We start from the raw sequence: 17,919 nt of genomic DNA, 5'->3' as shown, positions 1-17,919 counted from the left end.
CACAGAGACAAATTATAGAACTTAATTATGTTTATTACACTATATGTTATAGGCGTAGCTGAAATTTAACAAAATTTATCCACCGCTACTAGTGGGGTCTTAGAACTATAGTGTTTAAATATGTACAACAAGAAGTGGATACTATGATCATCAGCTGTTGGAAAAAAATATTCACGAATTAGATATTCACCGTGTAATAAATAATTTTAATGTCTACAGAATCCGGCTTTGGAATCTCAGAGCATAAGCTTAGAGCATAAGTTCCAAAAAAAAGTGTTTCATTTCGAACAAACATTTTCTCAGTTGGTTCCAGACGTGGGAAAGTAAAGGAGCTCGCCTTCAAATGTAGGGAATACCAGAGCTGTGCACTTTGTCATATAGTATCATTAGCGACTAACCAGTCTCAAATCAGAAGATCGACGGCATAAGTATGATCCAGAGATGAAAATTACCATGTTTTCACTTTGGTATTTTAATAGATACGATATCCAGTTCAATCTGAATCTACTTAATATAGTAGATTCAGATTGAACTGGGAACATGGTGAATAGTTAAGCTATTAGTCACTTAAAGTTTAATGAAACCGGTTTATTTAGAAGGCACAGCACTCTACGCTGCATACCTAGCTGCAACCGGCTTCTATCAGGAATACTAGAGGCATGAAATGCGAAGGTCTCATACACCTTTTCGCCTGCCATTTGTTTCTCTAACCCACTTCAAGCCTGAAGGATTTTAAATACAGCATTTCACAGAACACACTATCAGGTTCCGTTTTCCGCCTTACTTTCTTTGGGAACATGCAAGGACCTGACTCGGAACAGGGAGCTTACTAAAGCTGTGTCCAATAAATGTGGGAAGTAGACAAGATACACAGGAAGGGTATACGAAACCCTTTATTTTTCACTCTTTACAATAATTTTCGTACTTCGGAATACAGAGACCAACTACTTGTGGTCTGAACGTAAGAATATAAAAATATTAACTAAACTTTAACTTAACTTTGGAATAATAAACAAGGGCCTACGTGGAAGATTGGCCGTATATTAACAGGAAGCCGTATGTAGTACAGAGAACTGTTAACACTACAATACGTTTAAAATTATCAAGAGGATTAAACCTCTACCCTGGAAGACAACCACCAATCGAGTAAAACTGCGAAGGCAAGCAGCCTGCTTCGACTAACTCCTTCCTCTCTCTCGCTTGGCAAAAAGCCACAACTTAAGTACTTGGCGTTCGCCAGACAAATTTTGTATAAATAAGTTAAAGCTTTTAATTCTGGCCGGAAGTAGAAAATAAGAAGTGATAGTAAAGATTTAAAATAAAATAAACGTTAGTAAAACTTAAGATCCTTACAACACGTCTTTGTTGTACCGGCTACTATCTGACTGCATAGGCGTGGTTACCAGTTTTCGTGGATCATTATACAGTATAGCTCGCTTATAACGAGCCCTGATTTAGCGAGAGCCTGGGTTTAACAAAGAAGTCGAAAATACGTGTTTGGTGTAATGGTTAAATATATGAGAACATAAATTACTTTTAACGAGCAAACCCCGGTTATAGCGAGCAATATTTTTGTTATTAATAAAATTTCGATTGTCTTCCACCTCCCCAGCTCAGCTAATCCTTTCTTGGAAAACATTCCGAAACATTCTTTGACATTCCGAAGTCAACCGAAAGTTAGTGATGTTAGTGATAAATCCTGCAAACACGTGACGGCGGTCTTTTTTATCTTGGGGAAAGATCAGGATTGAATTTTTACCACCGAGTACAACAAATGTTATCCAGGTTATTGACCAAAGTATAATCAGAAGTTTTAAATCAAACTTTCGTAAGCACTTGATTTTTATGTTTCTCGATAGAACATGAAAATAGGAACAAACTCAAATACTAATGTAAACGTATTCAAAGAGATACGTTTAATGAAAGATGGATGGGAAAATGCTACACTAACGTGCATTACCAATTGCTTTCGTAAGGATGGACTGGACATTTCTCAAGAGGAGGATATCTCTGAGGAAGAAGTAGACGTCGTGAAAAATTTGGAAATGTGTAGAGAAGAATTTGGAAATTATGTATCTGTTGACGCCATTGTTATCATTTCCAAGACACCTACTCCCGAGTATATTGTAGCTGAAATTCCAGCTACAGCAAATAAAAAAATAATGAAAAAGGCGATGATAACGAGAAATGTGAAGAAGTTCAAATAGAACCGCCTCCAACATACTCAATGGCTTTTGAAAGCACAGAAAAACGTTTTTCGAAGCCAGGGGTGAAAATGACGATGTTTTTCGGGCCATGAACCATTTCCGAAGAACAATAGCACAAAATGAGACAATAAGGCAGTTCAAAGCGAATTCACCAATTTCTTTTATATTGTATAGAAATCAAAAATAAATAAAATGTAAAGTTCTGAACCAAGAAACAGACTGCACAAGAAAATGTGAAGAGTGTTACTTGATGAAGTGAGGCATCAATAGAAGAAAGCAAATGTGTTTGTAAAGTTGTATTAATGTGTATTTAGATACAATTCGTACTAGAAAAAATGAAAGTAATCCAAGTTAAAAAATAAAGCATAAAAGAGCCATTACTAAATAATGGATACATTTTGAAATAGCTTTGAGGAGAATATACTTCTGCCCCGAAGATTAATAAGAAAGCAGAAAGAAACAAAAAAGGCAAAAAGCTTCCATAAGTTCAAGAGGAAATAGGATTACACATTAACTCTGCTGGAGAAAGTTTAAATATTTAATCTGCGTAAATAAAAGAAGTCGGAAAAGCATACACTGAAACTTCCAGAGATTCTTAAATTGGTCCTTGAATTTGAAAGCAGAAATAGAAAAGTAGGAAGTAGATCAGTTCATTAGGATTTAAAGGTTTCTTGGGATTGCTAATAGAGAGAGTTTCGTTGCCACATTTTCTAAGATGGTTTACGTAATTCTGAAAAAGAAAGAGTATTATTTCAAATATCTACTGTAATGTATTTGCGTTGTTACGCTACCAACATAATTCCACTAAGAAATGTAAATTACCGCAGACAATTATCCGCAAGGAATATCCGCAGAAGATGCGCGAGCTTAAATTTTTTTTTCCAATTATTCTGTAAGTTTTGACTAATAAAGTTGGTTGTTCGTTCAAAAATGGTGAGAGTTATATAAAATGTAATATTCTAATATTACACTACAAATTATCCTTCCGTGAGGTATATTTTATGCGTTTCTTTTTATGTTCTTTGGCAAAACAAAATATATTATCTTTGGTATAGAATGTATGTACACAAAAATTATAATAAATTTTCAAAAAGGTTGAGAAAAAATTCCATGGAGACAAAATAAATAAATAAATAAAAATAAAAAAAAATTCTGAAGGCTTTCAAATTTTATAATACGACCAAAGCGGCGTTTTGTAATGTTTTCTGTGCTACCTTTATTTATTAAATATCATGTTCTTCGTACTTAAACCATTAAATTCAATTCAACAGCAAATCACAAAATATTCAAAAAGTTCATATCCGTAAAATTTCCGATACACAGTCTCGCGCGCTAAAAATAACTAACTTTTTTTTCCGTATAGTGTCGCCACAGCTCGCTTTGAAATCGTTGAATTTTAATTTAGAAGTGAAACAAAAAAAATCAGCATTATATTTTCAAATTTTCACAGTACTAGTTTCAACTAGTACTGTGAAAGAGGTTTTACCGAAGAACCAAGAGGGTTTCACCGAACCATCACCCTCAGCTGCCCATCAAATTTTCACAAGAATAGTTTTGGTGGTTATCAAAACTAGTTCTGTGAAAATTTGAAAATATAACTTTGATTTTTGTTGTTTGACTTCTAAATTAATAATTGTTCGGCGTGTTATTGTATCTTAATCGTTGAGTTAGGTAATCAAATTTTCTTTAAACGTTTACAAAATGTGAAATAGATAATAAAACAAATTTCAAATTCGAACTTCCATGTGTCCATATTCGAGTGGAGAACTGCGTTATTCAAAATTTGATGTCTTTAGGTATTGCTGTTTTTTGAGAACATTCATGCAGATTCTTCACTATTTAATTTTTTTAAATATAATGTAAAGTTCTAATATTTAGTAGCAACAATTCGAAAAGTGAAAGTCCGTTTTATAGTAGACGACGCAAATTTCCAAAACGAAATTAATAGCCGTCCTGGAAAAATTGCTCCTTTGAGTTAAAGGGTTTCATATCTTGTAAAACTGTAACGAATTTTTGATTAACGAACTCAAGTATTTCAAAACGAGTAATGGCAACGTTGCAGAGAAATAACATTAAAAAGACACTCAGAAAGGCGATAAATGTTTCAACCAATCGCAAAGAAATCACACAGTTGGTAGATGAATCGTCTATTGAGGATGTATTTGATGAACTATGAATTAAAATCTCTGCAAAAAAAGCCAGATGACAAAAACATGGGTTCGCATTATTAGTACATTTTCTATCTTTACGACTGTAAATTATGATTCCAAGAATAACCGAGCGGATAAGATGGATGAACACAGGTAATCTGATTCGGTTTTAGGTTCCAACGAACAGGCTAGCTGTGTGGAAGTTCTTGCAGATTCCCCCCCCCATGTCTACCAAAATGCATTCTAGTTTTCTTTAGAAATTCCTCTACGACGGCATCCCTGCCCTTAGGCAGATTGTATAAACTACCGATGTTTTTATAAAATCCAATTAAACTAACTTCATATTCAGGTAAGTTATACTGAAAAAAAGTATAAAATCTTAACTAATATATTACTGTAATCAATATTTTTTAAAATTATATATAATATATATATATATATATATATATATATATATATTAAATTATATAAGAACGCAAGCAAAAAGGAATAAATTTCTGAAAGTTTTGAACCGTCATTTAACGTGGTTCATCTATAGTTTTAATCTGGAATCACTTATAAACATATTCTGGTTATGAGAAGACTATATCAAATAAAACTTATATATTAATTGCTGTCGGAACTGGCGTTAAGAATTTCAGACCGCTGTATTGGCACCGAAATTTATTTTCAAAATCATCAATGGGAATCATGCGTAAGAACCTTTTAATAATTACAAAAATTATGTAATAAGGAGTTGCAGGTTTAAATGTTTGTCGATATCCGGATATGCCAGTTGTGTAGATTTAGATATAACGTACTGCGTCAAAGAACTCCAGGGTTTCTAGGGACCGTCAGACATTTTATTATAGAGCAGGTAACATGAAAAATGTGCAGTGCTGTTGCCGGGTTTTGATTTTTGGACCTTTCGATTGCTAGTTAGACGTGCTTTCCAATTACGCTACGAAAGCACACGTTGGGAAAGATCCAGTTACAAATCGTGGTAGTGAGGAATTATCATCTCTACCATTTTAGTTCGGACGCCATTTGCAGTGTCATTAGGCTTTGCAAAGAAGGAAAACTGTGCAGTGTCCTCGCTGAGGTTCGAATTTCGGACCTCCTTATTGACAACAACAAGGTTTGCGCATTCCCTGCTCCGTGAACTTAATCACACACCAGGTCCACTCCCCCTTTGAGGCACATCGTAGAGATTCAACCTCTACTATTATCCCTCCATGAGAGCGGCGCACCATCTGGAATTCACTAGGCAGCACTGGTTGTCAATTGCTACCCGCCAGTCGCATGGGCAAGCCCGTCGCAGTGGGTCATTACCCAGCAATCCGTGCGGGGGGTCACCACCGCGGCTACCAGAGCCGTACCGCTCAGGACATTCCAGACCCCGAGGCCGGCCAATGAATGACTTTTCCCAGGGCCTTCAGAACCACCAAGTTCATAAATTTTATACCATTGTGGCCGAGACTGCCTAGGTACAGATCCTAGCCAGTAGCTTCGCAGAGTTCTCTACGTCGACCCACCGAGGAGGGCGGACGTGCTTCCAGTTATACCACAAAAGCACATGGTAAAGAGGGAGAAAATATCTTCCAGGTTATTGAGTTTTAGATGAACGCGTTGTGAAAGATTTCCTACGCGAAAGTAAGACATTTCATTATTATAAAAAACTTGTAGACTCATTGCGTTATTTTGAAGTAGGAGACATGAAAAATGTGCAATGCCCTAACCGAGACTCGAACCTGGACCTCTCCAATACGCTCCGAGTGTGCTACCGTTATACCACGAAGGCATGCTGGGAGGAGGGAAAAAATACCTTATAAAAATTCCCTAACTCGGTATGAGGAGACTCAATTGCCAGATCCTTGTGGTGACGAATCATTGTCCACCAATTTATAGTTCGGGCGCTACTGCAGAGTCATTGCCTACTAATCGTTGCCACATGTTCTATTCAAATACTATAACAAAGCTAGAACGATGTATAAAAGAAATTAAGCAAACAAAACGAAAAAGAAACAGTTTTTCCCAGATTGAGTATTTCTCATTCAATTAATTCAGTTTTCACTTCGCTACAAGGCAAAAACACATAAAAACTCAAAATATCTGTATTAAAAATTACGAAGTAAATGTTAAATACTTATTTCCTCGAAAAAATTCCAGAAAGGATTAAGCATGATTTAATTCGCAATAATAAAAGAAGGCGTTATTTTTGTGATGCGAAGCTTAGTGTCTCTAGATTGGCAACAAATCTACAATTCTGCTGTTTCAAATGTAAACAAATATGTCCGCCATGTTATTTAAAACTTAACCGCACTTAAACAGCTTTTAAATTGTTGATAATTGTACAAATATCGCTTCCAGAATTACGAAAGGCATGAAAACTTTAACCTGGAGATAAAAACAACATAATTCAAGCATTTTTAAAGCACAAAATGTACAATTTACAAACATATAAGAGTAAAGAAACTGAGATCACTGAGCCGGGTAACAGAGTGGATATATTTTTAAATATATTTATATACGTTTGGCGCGGCCGATTGCAACCAAAATACGAGGTGCACATCTACATGTTATAGCAGTCCTATATACAAAATTTCAACGTTCTGAGGCTACTCGTTTTTGAGTTATGCGAGATACGTACGTACGCACGTACGTACATACGTTCGTACAGACGCCACGAAAAATTCTCTTCAGAATTAATTTAAAGCAGTTTTTTAGTTCTTTTGAGGAGAAGAGTCTTTTATTCTGTCCTTACTTATAGATATTACGCAAAAACATCGTTAAATTGCATTCCAAAGTGGTCAAAGTGGATATGTTCGTTGAAATATGCTGCCTGAAGCTTTTCGCGATTACAATAGTTCCTTTTTACTTCGCACAAGGAAGTAAAATGGTTTTGATATTAAAGAAGAGTCTGATCGCCCTCGAAATCGATAGAATTTATTCAAAAATCTAAGTTCGTCTGTCTTCAGACAGTAACCAAATAGCTAAGTAAATACATGATGTAATCAAATAAAATGTTAGATAAGCTTTTAATCTATCGCGAATTCTTACAAAACTAAAATAAACTGAAGTTAAAAGTAGGCAAAAAAGCAGCTTTATTTAGACTGAGTGAAACCGTCGATTTCGAGGTTGATCAGACACAGGTTCCTCTTCTTTAGAGGCAAAATAATGATGTTTACAGGATTAATATTTTCATTTTGAAACAACTAACTTACTATATGAGTAGAAGTTTACCGAAATGTCTATACCACAAAAGCACATTAAGGTTTCGCCTGAACTAATAGATTACTTTGTAATGACTTATCGCTTTCCGTCGTACATTTTTTCATGCGGAAATGAGATTAAGAACGTCCAGCTAACAAGTTGATACGCAACTGAATCTTCACGCTTTTTGCTCCAAAAACCTTCTAAACTCTACGAATTTGTTTATAAAGTTATTTAAGCTTAAATCGACTTACGCAGAGCAAACACTAACATCAAAGTGGAGTATTAATGTCTAGCAGCAGAAACTCTATTTAAACAAATTATTGTGACTATGAAGTAAAAGAAGACTGCCTGCTTATTCGGCTAAAGTTTGAATGGTTTAACCATCAGCAAACCCCTTTCAAGATCTCTTCTCAACTGGTTCATTTTAGTTGCTAATTTATATCTTTATACACTCTAAACCAAGTCGAAGAGGCTATTTGTGGGTAACTATTACCATTAAAATAAACAAAGCAGTTGAGAGAACTGTTCACGAATAATAATTTAAACCCTTTGGAATCATTACTTTTACCTTCTAGGTACTTCAAACCGTGCTGCAATCTTCTTTTCATTTTCCACTTAATTATACATAGAAAAGCACGTGAAGACTACTTGCCTAAATGGAAGTATACTTTCGCCAGAGAATTGCTGAGGAAAACTCGTATATATTTCACACAGCAGGAAAACTACAAAACTACTCACAAGTTTAAACATTTTCGGTGTTTGTGGGTATTCGAATCCGAGTCGAACTACCAGTAATAACGGTCATATGCAATTGATTACTGCCCCGCCAGCAGCCGAGCAGTAAAATCACTGAACACTGGTAGTTCCTGGTTCGCTGAACACTGGGTTCGATTCCAAGGGAAAGGGCTGACTGCTTGGGTGTTTTCATGGTTTTCCCTATGTGTATCGTATATCCGAGGCAGTTTCCCTTAGAAAATGCTCTACGAAGACATCCCTCCCCTTTAACAGATAGCCCTACTGTGCGCTGCCGTAATCAACTAAACCAAACGAAACTAAAACAACTGGGTTAGAGAGGTTTGCTTTACCCTAGGGCTATCTGCCTAAGGGGATGGGTGCCTTCGTGGTGGACTTGCTAAGAGAAACTGGTTCGTATACACGTTACACACGAGGAAAACCACGAAAACGCTAATGCAGCCAGCCCCATTCGCCTGAATGTGAACTAACTACCGGTGTTCTAACCAGAACTAACCACCAGTGTCCAGTGATTTTACCGCTCGGCCGCTGTTGAGTGGGTTAGGAAGGAACAAAATATAATCTTGAGTTACTGTTAAGTAGATCTCGAGTATGAATTATGCATGAATTCTTCTTAAGTACGAATTTTTAGGTTAGGTTATTTAATTACCTCAAAGCCTCGAGGACTATCTGCCTAAGAGGAGGGATGCCTTCGTTGAGGACTTTCTAAGGGAAACTGGCTCGTATACACGTTACACATGAGGATAACCACGAAAACACTCATGCAGCCAGCCCGTTCGCGGGATTCGAACCTCGGACCGAACTACCAGTGTTCAGCGACTTTACCGCTCGGCCGCTGGTGGGCCCTAAGTATGAATTTTATCCTACGAAAAACATCAAAATGTGAAATCTAAACACTTATTTCATAAGGAAATGGAAAAAACTGTTATAGATAATGAATAAGCTATTGATTGCTATTGATTGTACATGATAGAATATGGTAATTTCATAATCTTAAAAGAAGTTAATTGAAGGATTATGGAGCTAAACCATGTTTAGCATTTAAAATGGTTCTTTTAAAATATTTTCAGCGTATAAATCATGCTATGTAATCCTTAATGAAGGATAAGTGCTCCGGCTTTCGCTAACAAAAACACTCAATGTAATAGCAAAGAAAAACACTAAGGAAGAAAAAACACACTTTCGAAAACACTAAGGACACCGCCGGCGTGAATATATCGATCGCCCTTTTGTCGCTTATTCAATATTGCGTGACGTGTTCCACATCACAGATAAAAGTAGCTGAATTGTGGCCCTTCCTTTCTTTTTTTTAACCGTACATACAACTTATACTACTCCATATGATCAATCGATCCCTTAAAAGGATTATGGGATTGCAAATGCGCTTAGAATAATGGATAATACGTTTCGGCAAGCATGCTAAGTCGGATAGTAGCGTAAAAAATTTCGAAATTCTGTAAATGGTGCATTAACATTATTCTAATTCGGCAATCTAAATTCAGTTTTTTTTACGAACTTTTATCTTAAAAAATAAGCCTGTAGCAGGAATTTTTTTACGGAAAAGAATTCATGGGGAAACAGGATCCGGATATTTATTTCATGTTATTTTTCTTCAGCTCTTTAAAGTAATGATTTTTCTTCATTTTCCTAAATTAATAATTTTTTTTTCCTTTTTTTTTTTCATTTCGAGATATTTTAATTACGTTTGATATAAAAGTTTTCAATAATCAAACTCAGATTGCTTTCATGTGTTTAAAAAAGTTCTAAACTGATAAAATTATTTATTTCAAAACAAAACAAAAAAAAAAAAAAAAAAAAAGGGGAAAGGAATCTGGAAGGTTTCAGAATTTAATAGTCGCTCAAAAGGATTTGTTGAGGTTATTTACGCTTTCTCTGAGTCTGCAGTATACAGTCTGTTGTCGTACTCACCCCTACTAGCCCGTTCCTATTTTCTTAGCTTTATTATAACCTTTGTTTTCTTTGCACTTACGTCGCACACAGTTGAACAAGGAAAAAAAGATGCAATTCACAGAATTTTTAAAATTTGCATAGCTGTGTATGCTTAGAACTCCCAGTGCGGTGTCAAATGTTGTAGAGAAATTAGGTATTTTTTGAAAGCAGGAGAGATGAAAAATGAGCAATGCCCTTACCGGGGCTCGAACCATGGGCCTATCGCATACGCGCCAGGTGTGTGACCACTACACCACGAAGGCATGCTAAGAAGGCGGGAAAAATACCTTATATACTCCCACTTTTAAAGGGCGACTGGATATTAGAGAACCCAATCGCCAAATCCTGGTGGTGAAGAATCATCATTCACCACATCTTTAGTTCGGGCGCCACTGTAAAGATATTAGGTATTTTTTGAAACAGGAGAGATAAAAAATGAGGAATGCCCCCCCCGCGCGACTCGGCATGCACCTCTCGAATATGCGCCGTGTGTGCTGACCAGTACACCACGAAGGCGAGAGAAATATCTGATAATACATTTTTATATTTTTCACAGTCTTCTCTCAGTTCATTATAACAATATTATGTTTTTTGATAAAGATGCCTGAAAACCACTTTTTGTCTTTTTATTTTTAGTCCAAAGGGATTTGAATCCCGAAGGACTATTAGTTTCGTTTTGGCATTTTGCGTCGGACTCATAAATGTCGGTTCACTTTTCAAACTGTTGCCACAAAATGTTAGAGTCCTGCATTATATTTGAAGAAATTAAATAATGAAAAATCTGCATAAATGTATGTATATTTCTCGTATTGTGATAAAACAACGGTACATAGAGTCATCGAATTTTGAATAACGTAATCCTCCAACAAATATGAGCATGTGGAAGACCAAATTTGAAATTTGAAATTTGTTTTATGATCGATTTCCTATTTTTTAAAACTTTGACGAATTTTTGATTAACAAACTCAAGTATTTCAAAGCGAGCAATGGCAACGTTGTGCAGAAAAAACATTTTTATCTCCAGCGCGTGAGTCTCTGTATCGGAAATTCTAAAGATATGCTCGTTTTAAAACTATTTTGCGATATTGCTGTTGCACTGGATCTTATGGTTTAAGTGCGAGGAACATGATATTTAATAAAGAAAGGTAACACACAAAATGTTAAAAAACGCCCCTTTGGACGTAATTTAATATCTGAAACATTTCAGATTTTTTTTTTTTATGTGTTAATTTTATTTATTAAATAAGACGTTCTTCGTACTTACGATACATAATATTGAGTTCAACAACAAAATCACAGAATATTCAGAATCAGCATATTTTTAGAATAGCCGATAGACTAAAGGTTCATATATGTATTTTGATATTCCTTATATTATTTATTTAAAATCTAGCCGCTCGCGTTAGCATGGAAAATGAACAGATACACACAAAATGTTTTGCATCATTTGTAAAAGTGTACTTGGAATGATTGCTCTGTTTGAACAGGAAGGACATGAACACGATATGCAAGTTCTTACAAGATCGAAAGACGAGTGACATCTAGAGTAACGTTTTCTTATTTTGTCTTCTAGTGCATCAATGTCCCTCACTCGCGTCCTATTACCAAAGCCTTTCTTGTATTTCGAGGAAAAATTCAAAGAACTTATGTCGGTTGTCGCAGAAAGGCTAATGAGTTTGATCATTTTGTCCAGGTCATTAGGTCACTTAGAAGAATGAGACTTAAAAAATAAGCAATGTCCTCGCCGGAAATCGAACCGTGGACCTCTCGAATACGCGCCGAGCGTACAGACCGTCACACCACGAAGGCAGGAGAAATATCTTATATACTTCCCCTTTTAAAGGGCGACTGAGGATTAGGGAACCCAATCGCCAAATCCTGGTGTTGGAGAATCGTCATCCATCACCTTTTATAGTTCGTGCGCACCCTGTAGAGTCATTAGGTTATTTAGAAGTAGGAGACTTGAGAAATGAGCAATGCTCCCGCCCCGAATCGAACCACGAACCTTTCGAATACGCGCCGAGCGCGCAGACCACTAAACTACGAAGGCACCTTAAGCGGGCGGGAGAAATACCTTATATAGCAAATCCGTTGAATACTGATATTTAGTCTATTGCTGGCTGCAAGAGAGTTCCGCGATTTTCCCCACGTGTAACGTTAAAAAGAACTAGATAACGGTTATAAAGTCCTCCAAGAATGCAGCCCTTCCGTCAGGCAAATATATCTCAAGTAATGTGTAAGAACGCAAGTAATCTTAACTTAGACGATATTACTGGAAAACCAATCATTCCAAATGTTACCAGAAATAATACTGCAATGAGATCGTGAACTATTCTGTTGTGGAAGGATTCTGCCTGAGGAATCTTCGAGTTGTTATAATGCAGCAGATTTTAAGATGTCTAAATAAATACGTAAAATGACTTTGCTCAGATAACAAAAGAGCAAGTGGTGCGATTATTCACGAAAGCCCATTACAATCCCATCAAATTTTAGGATTGATATTGGTAATGGATGTTGTGGTGCATAACATGAAAGGCTACATGAGCCAAACAAATATTAGACACACGCAAATATCAGTTGCACACAACCTCACGTCCACGCCAAGCATAAGATAATTCAGTTCCAGACAGAAATGCTTTTTTTAGTGTGTTCAGAAGGTTATATTTATCCCAAATACTCATATAATACTGAATCAATTTTCTCCAAAGGGAAATATTTGTCAAACTGGCGCCCGAACTAAAAGGATGTTAGAAGAGATATATCCACACCCAGAATTTAGCGATTGGGTCCCCGTTTAAAAAAAAGTCGCTCTTTAAAAAGGGGAGAAATATAAGGTATTTCTCCCGCTTTCCTAGTGTGCCTTTGTGGTGTAGTGGTTCTGCATTCTGGGCCGGTATTCTAGAGGTCCGTGGTTCGATTCCTAGCGAAGGCAGTTGCTAATTTTTCATCTTTCCTGCTTCCAAAAAAATGCCTAATATGTTTACACCCTAGTTAAAAAAGTTCGTCTCCGTATTTAAAAGAAATCCTGTTTTTACCTGTATTTATAGTAGGGTTTGTAATCTGTAAGTAATTATACATGTAATTTATACGTTTTTTATAAAAAAATATATGTTATTTGAAATTTAGCAAATATTCTAGAAAATGCTAATCCATTGAAAAAAATCTTTTCATGACTAAATAATGTTTAAAAATGTCAGAAAAAAATAGCAGTGAAAATTAATAACAAAATAACAAGAATAAATTATCAATCATATCAATATTTTTAGTGTACAGCATTTAGAAACAACTTAGTAAAATACATATGAAAATTAAATAATGTGCAAGTTTCAGATGTGCAACGTCAAAAAACTAAAACTAGTAAATTTGAGAACAAATATCCTCAGAATGTTTGACAACCGAAGTCCTCTGGACAATGCAGTATGAATGTCCTCAGGATATGAAATTGGTGAAGTCCTCAGGACATCTGATAATCAACGTCCTCAGGACATCCTCTCATATCCAGGGACATAGCGACTTAAAGAAGACATCCTCAGGATGTTAAATTACGATGTCCTCAGGACATCTGAAAATGAACATACTCAGGACATCCTAAGTATGTCCCGGGATATTGCGACTTAAAAAGGACATCCTGAGGATGCTTTGTGCTATGGGGAAGAGCGTATACTTAATAATTAATCATTATCTATCCTTCTGAACAGTCGGTTATAAAAGCTGTTCTTTTTTATCATCCGGTTCCGTGAATTGCAATAGTTTAATTTTTAAGGATAAACCCGTAATTCTTTCAGCAAAATCTTACTAATTTCATTCTTATGTGACAAGGTCCTTTAGCATCTTCACAGAGAATACATTTTTTTATTTGCCAAAATGTAAATTGTTATCCGGAAAATCAGCAGCATTAATTGTCAGCGTGGCGTAGTCAAACTAGGCAAGTCATGAAAGTTTGCATCAAAGAATGTGAAACGTATGTTCGAGAAATTTGGGAAATTTGAACTCCGGAAGTAAATTATAAAAATCTTCTATATTTACCAACGATTTAATTTTGGAGAACCTTTCTTGCATTCAGACTTCAAACAACTACATATTCAAATTATTTCTTGCACTTCTCTTTTCCACTTCTAGATGGCGTTGTCTATCATTATCCTGCCACTTCGTTGTAAAACTTTCTCGAATATTCGCATTCCTATTTGTACATTCTTGTTTGTCTCTAGTACACATTTTGTCACTAGTAGCAATAGAGAAAGGTACGGTGAAGACTACCCAATTTCCATCCAATTTTTCTATGCATATCATTAGTTCATGTGTATCAACATTAGGTTATTTTGAAGCAGGAGTACATTAAAACATGACAAATGTGCAAAGACCTGGATGTGTCGAATACGCCCCGAATGTGCTACCGTTACACTACGAACGCATGCAAAAAGCAGAGAGAAAATACCCTTTTAAAGGGCGATCGGGATTGAAGGAACTAATCGCCAAATCCTGGTGGTGACAAATTATTATCCACCATCTTTTAGTTCGGGCGCCACTGTAGAGTCTTTTATTTTATGCGAAAAACATGAAAAATGAGCAATCCTCTCGTTGGGACCCGAACCTGGACCTCTTAAGTACGCGGCGAGTTTACTACTGTTACACCACTAAGGCTATAATTTATTTCTCCCACTTCTGTAGCGTGCCTTCGTGGTGTAACGGTAGCAAGCTGGGCCGGTATTCCAGAGGTCCGTGGTTCGATTCCTGGCGAAGGCGGTTGTTAATTTTTCATCTCTCCGACCTCCAAAAAAAACCTAATGACTCTATAAGGCATGCAGGAAGGAGGGCGAAAATATCTTATATATGGTTAAATTTCTATCTCTCCTAAATGTTCGATAATATCTATAGTCCAATATAAAGTCATTTAGTCACCATACTTTTACAGTCAATCATTAATATCTGTACAATTGACCATTTTATCAAATTGTATACAGTATTAATACATTTATCGTATTGTTACGAATTTGGTATTTTAAAAAAAGCTAATGTTAGTTCAATTATAAATTAAATGGTTTTATTTCTCGCGCAGTGCAGCGCGTGACGAATATTAAAAGAAAGCTAAGCCGGAAAATTGAAAATACAAGAGCGCGTGCATTAAATAAATAAATATCTCTTTTTGATTTCGAGAAAGTACTAGAAAATTCTAGCGCGTGATTTTAAAATCTTATAAAAGGAGGAAAACATCTCAGTTCGTGGTTAGTTGCTTAGTTTGTTGTTTAGAAAACTGCTCTTGTTGATTGTAACGAATTCGCGGATTAGCTTTCTTTAGCTGTGTTGAATTAAGTTCTTTTGAACGTTTGAGTAGTTAAAAGATAACTACTTTTTATGAGATTTTGTAATACTGCATGAATATTTGAGGAAATTTAAGCATATTTCTTGTGATAATAATAAATTTTTGTTCATTTTTTTTAATCGGACTTGTGCATTCATTTCAAACGAACCCGTACGTACGCAACAGTATATTTGTAATAAAAGTTCTGTTGTTTAATTAGTGTAACACACAGCTTGCATTTTGAGCCTTCCTTCCTAATTAAACATAAAGCCTTGAGGTAAAGGTAAGTAAAGTATAATTACGATCTTTAATGCAATTTCGAAAGACAATTATTAAGTCTTAATGTTTAATAAATATTTATATTTGAAAAATGGAATGAATACACAATTTGAATTCCAGTTGCTTAGTTTTGTAATTATTTCCCTGATTAATTTGTTGCTTTGGGGGGCAGCTAAAATCTTTATTGTTAATAGTAATAATGCTTTTGATAGTTAAACTCTGTCTCTCTAGATATTTCGGTGTGTCAGATTAACTATATCATTCGTAATTTTAGTCATTATCTCAATATGTTTTCGTAAAAGTTTACATAAATGTGGTTACTTAAAATGCTTTGTTATCGAGAATTATATCTTCATTTGTAAATGCCAAAGTTAAAGTAGCATTACCTTCTTAATGATTCAATAGTTTATTCAAAATAAACACTGTAATCCTTAATGTATTACTTTTACTTCTTCCTTAAGCTTTTATCTGACTCGAATGAAATCAATATCTGTTAGATTCAGAAGTTTACATCCTGATTTCCGTTAATATGTCTCTCACTCCGAAATAATTACCAAGTCCCGGTTATGTTACGTTAAGTTATGTCCAAGTTATGTTAAGTTAGGTACGAGTGTAAGGGCTACCTTTTATTTTCCCTGAGTAAGTAGGTAAAAGTCACTTACACTAGTCATCCAGATTAACAATGCCTTCCTGAAGCCTACGGTGTCTAGCGCAAATGACAACGCAAGCTCTGGTGTCCGCCGAAATCATCGCAGACGAAAACGCAGCAGAGAAAACAACACAAGACGAAAATATCGTCGTACAAAACATCGTAGAAGAATAGAAAACGAGGATTAAATATCGTAATTCGAAATCATCGTGGTATAAAGCATCGCCGTAGAAAATAAAGCTATTAGAAAGCAGCGCAGTTTTGAAAAATCAACGTAGAAATAAAATCGTGGTAAAAAATAAAGCACCTACAAATCATGGCATGACGATAACATTGCAAACATGTGTTTTTCAGGCTTGAAGTGTTGCAAATGTATATTTGCGTAATGATTTGTGAAGGCTAGAAGCAACACAATGACTGAATTTCTATGAGCAAATAGCATTAATGCATAATTTTATTACATAGAGGATGCCGAAAGAATTTCTACATGAATAATGTATAAGTTTTCAAATGCTAAAAATGCATTATAAATATTCTCATGCAACTTTATTATTACAGAATCATAATGTAACAATCATTGAAAAATTCCTTTAGTTATTTTTATTTTAAATGCATGTAAGTTACTATATTAAAGTATAAATATATTAAGTATATGCATGTAAGTTATTAAAAATAAAAATAACTTAGTTATTTTTATTTTTAATTTATATTTAATTTATTAATAATTTATATTTAATTTATTAATAATTAGTCCAAAGGGATTTGAATCCCGAAGGACTATTAGTTTCGTTTTGGCATTTTGCGTCGGACTCATAAATGTCGGTTCACTTTTCAAACTGTTGCCACAAAATGTTAGAGTCCTGCATTATATTTGAAGAAATTAAATAATGAAAAATCTGCATAAATGTATGTATATTTCTCGTATTGTGATAAAACAACGGTACATAGAGTCATCGAATTTTGAATAACGTAATCCTCCAACGAATATGAGCATGTGGAAGACCAAATTTGAAATTTGAAATTTGTTTTATGATCGATTTCCTATTTTTTAAAACTTTGACGAATTTTTGATTAACAAACTCAAGGATTTCAAAGCGAGCAATGGCAACGTTGTGCAGAAAAAACATTTTTATCTCCAGCGCGTGAGTCTCTGTATCGGAAATTCTAAAGATATGCTCGTTTTAAAACTATTTTGCGATATTGCTGTTGCACTGGATCTTATGGTTTAAGTGCGAGGAACATGATATTTAATAAAGAAAGGTAACACACAAAATGTTAAAAAACGCCCCTTTGGACGTAATTTAAAATCTGAAACATTTCAGATTTAAAAAAAAAAAATTTTTTATTGTTAATGTATGTAAATAATATAACAATTTCATTTTAGAATTTTTAGGATTCGGGTTTTGGAACTATGCTTTTAGAATACGAATTATATAA

At 35.1% G+C, this 17,919-nt stretch overlaps 1 protein-coding gene across 1 annotated transcript in view; it reads left to right on the top strand.

The window, feature by feature from the left end:
• The window catches only part of LOC118180851 (sodium/calcium exchanger 3-like), a 1,002,905-nt gene that overhangs the window by 316,704 nt on the left and 668,282 nt on the right, over window positions 1-17,919 (top strand). The window lies entirely within an intron of this gene.

Source organism: Stegodyphus dumicola, chromosome 8 (assembly GCF_044657685.1).
Source record: "Stegodyphus dumicola isolate Sdum_Otavi_A_Nest chromosome 8, ASM4465768v1".
Taxonomy (NCBI): Eukaryota; Metazoa; Arthropoda; class Arachnida; order Araneae; family Eresidae; genus Stegodyphus; species Stegodyphus dumicola.
The sequence above is the reverse complement of the archived record's forward strand: the minus strand, read 5'-3'. Positions and strand labels throughout refer to the sequence as shown.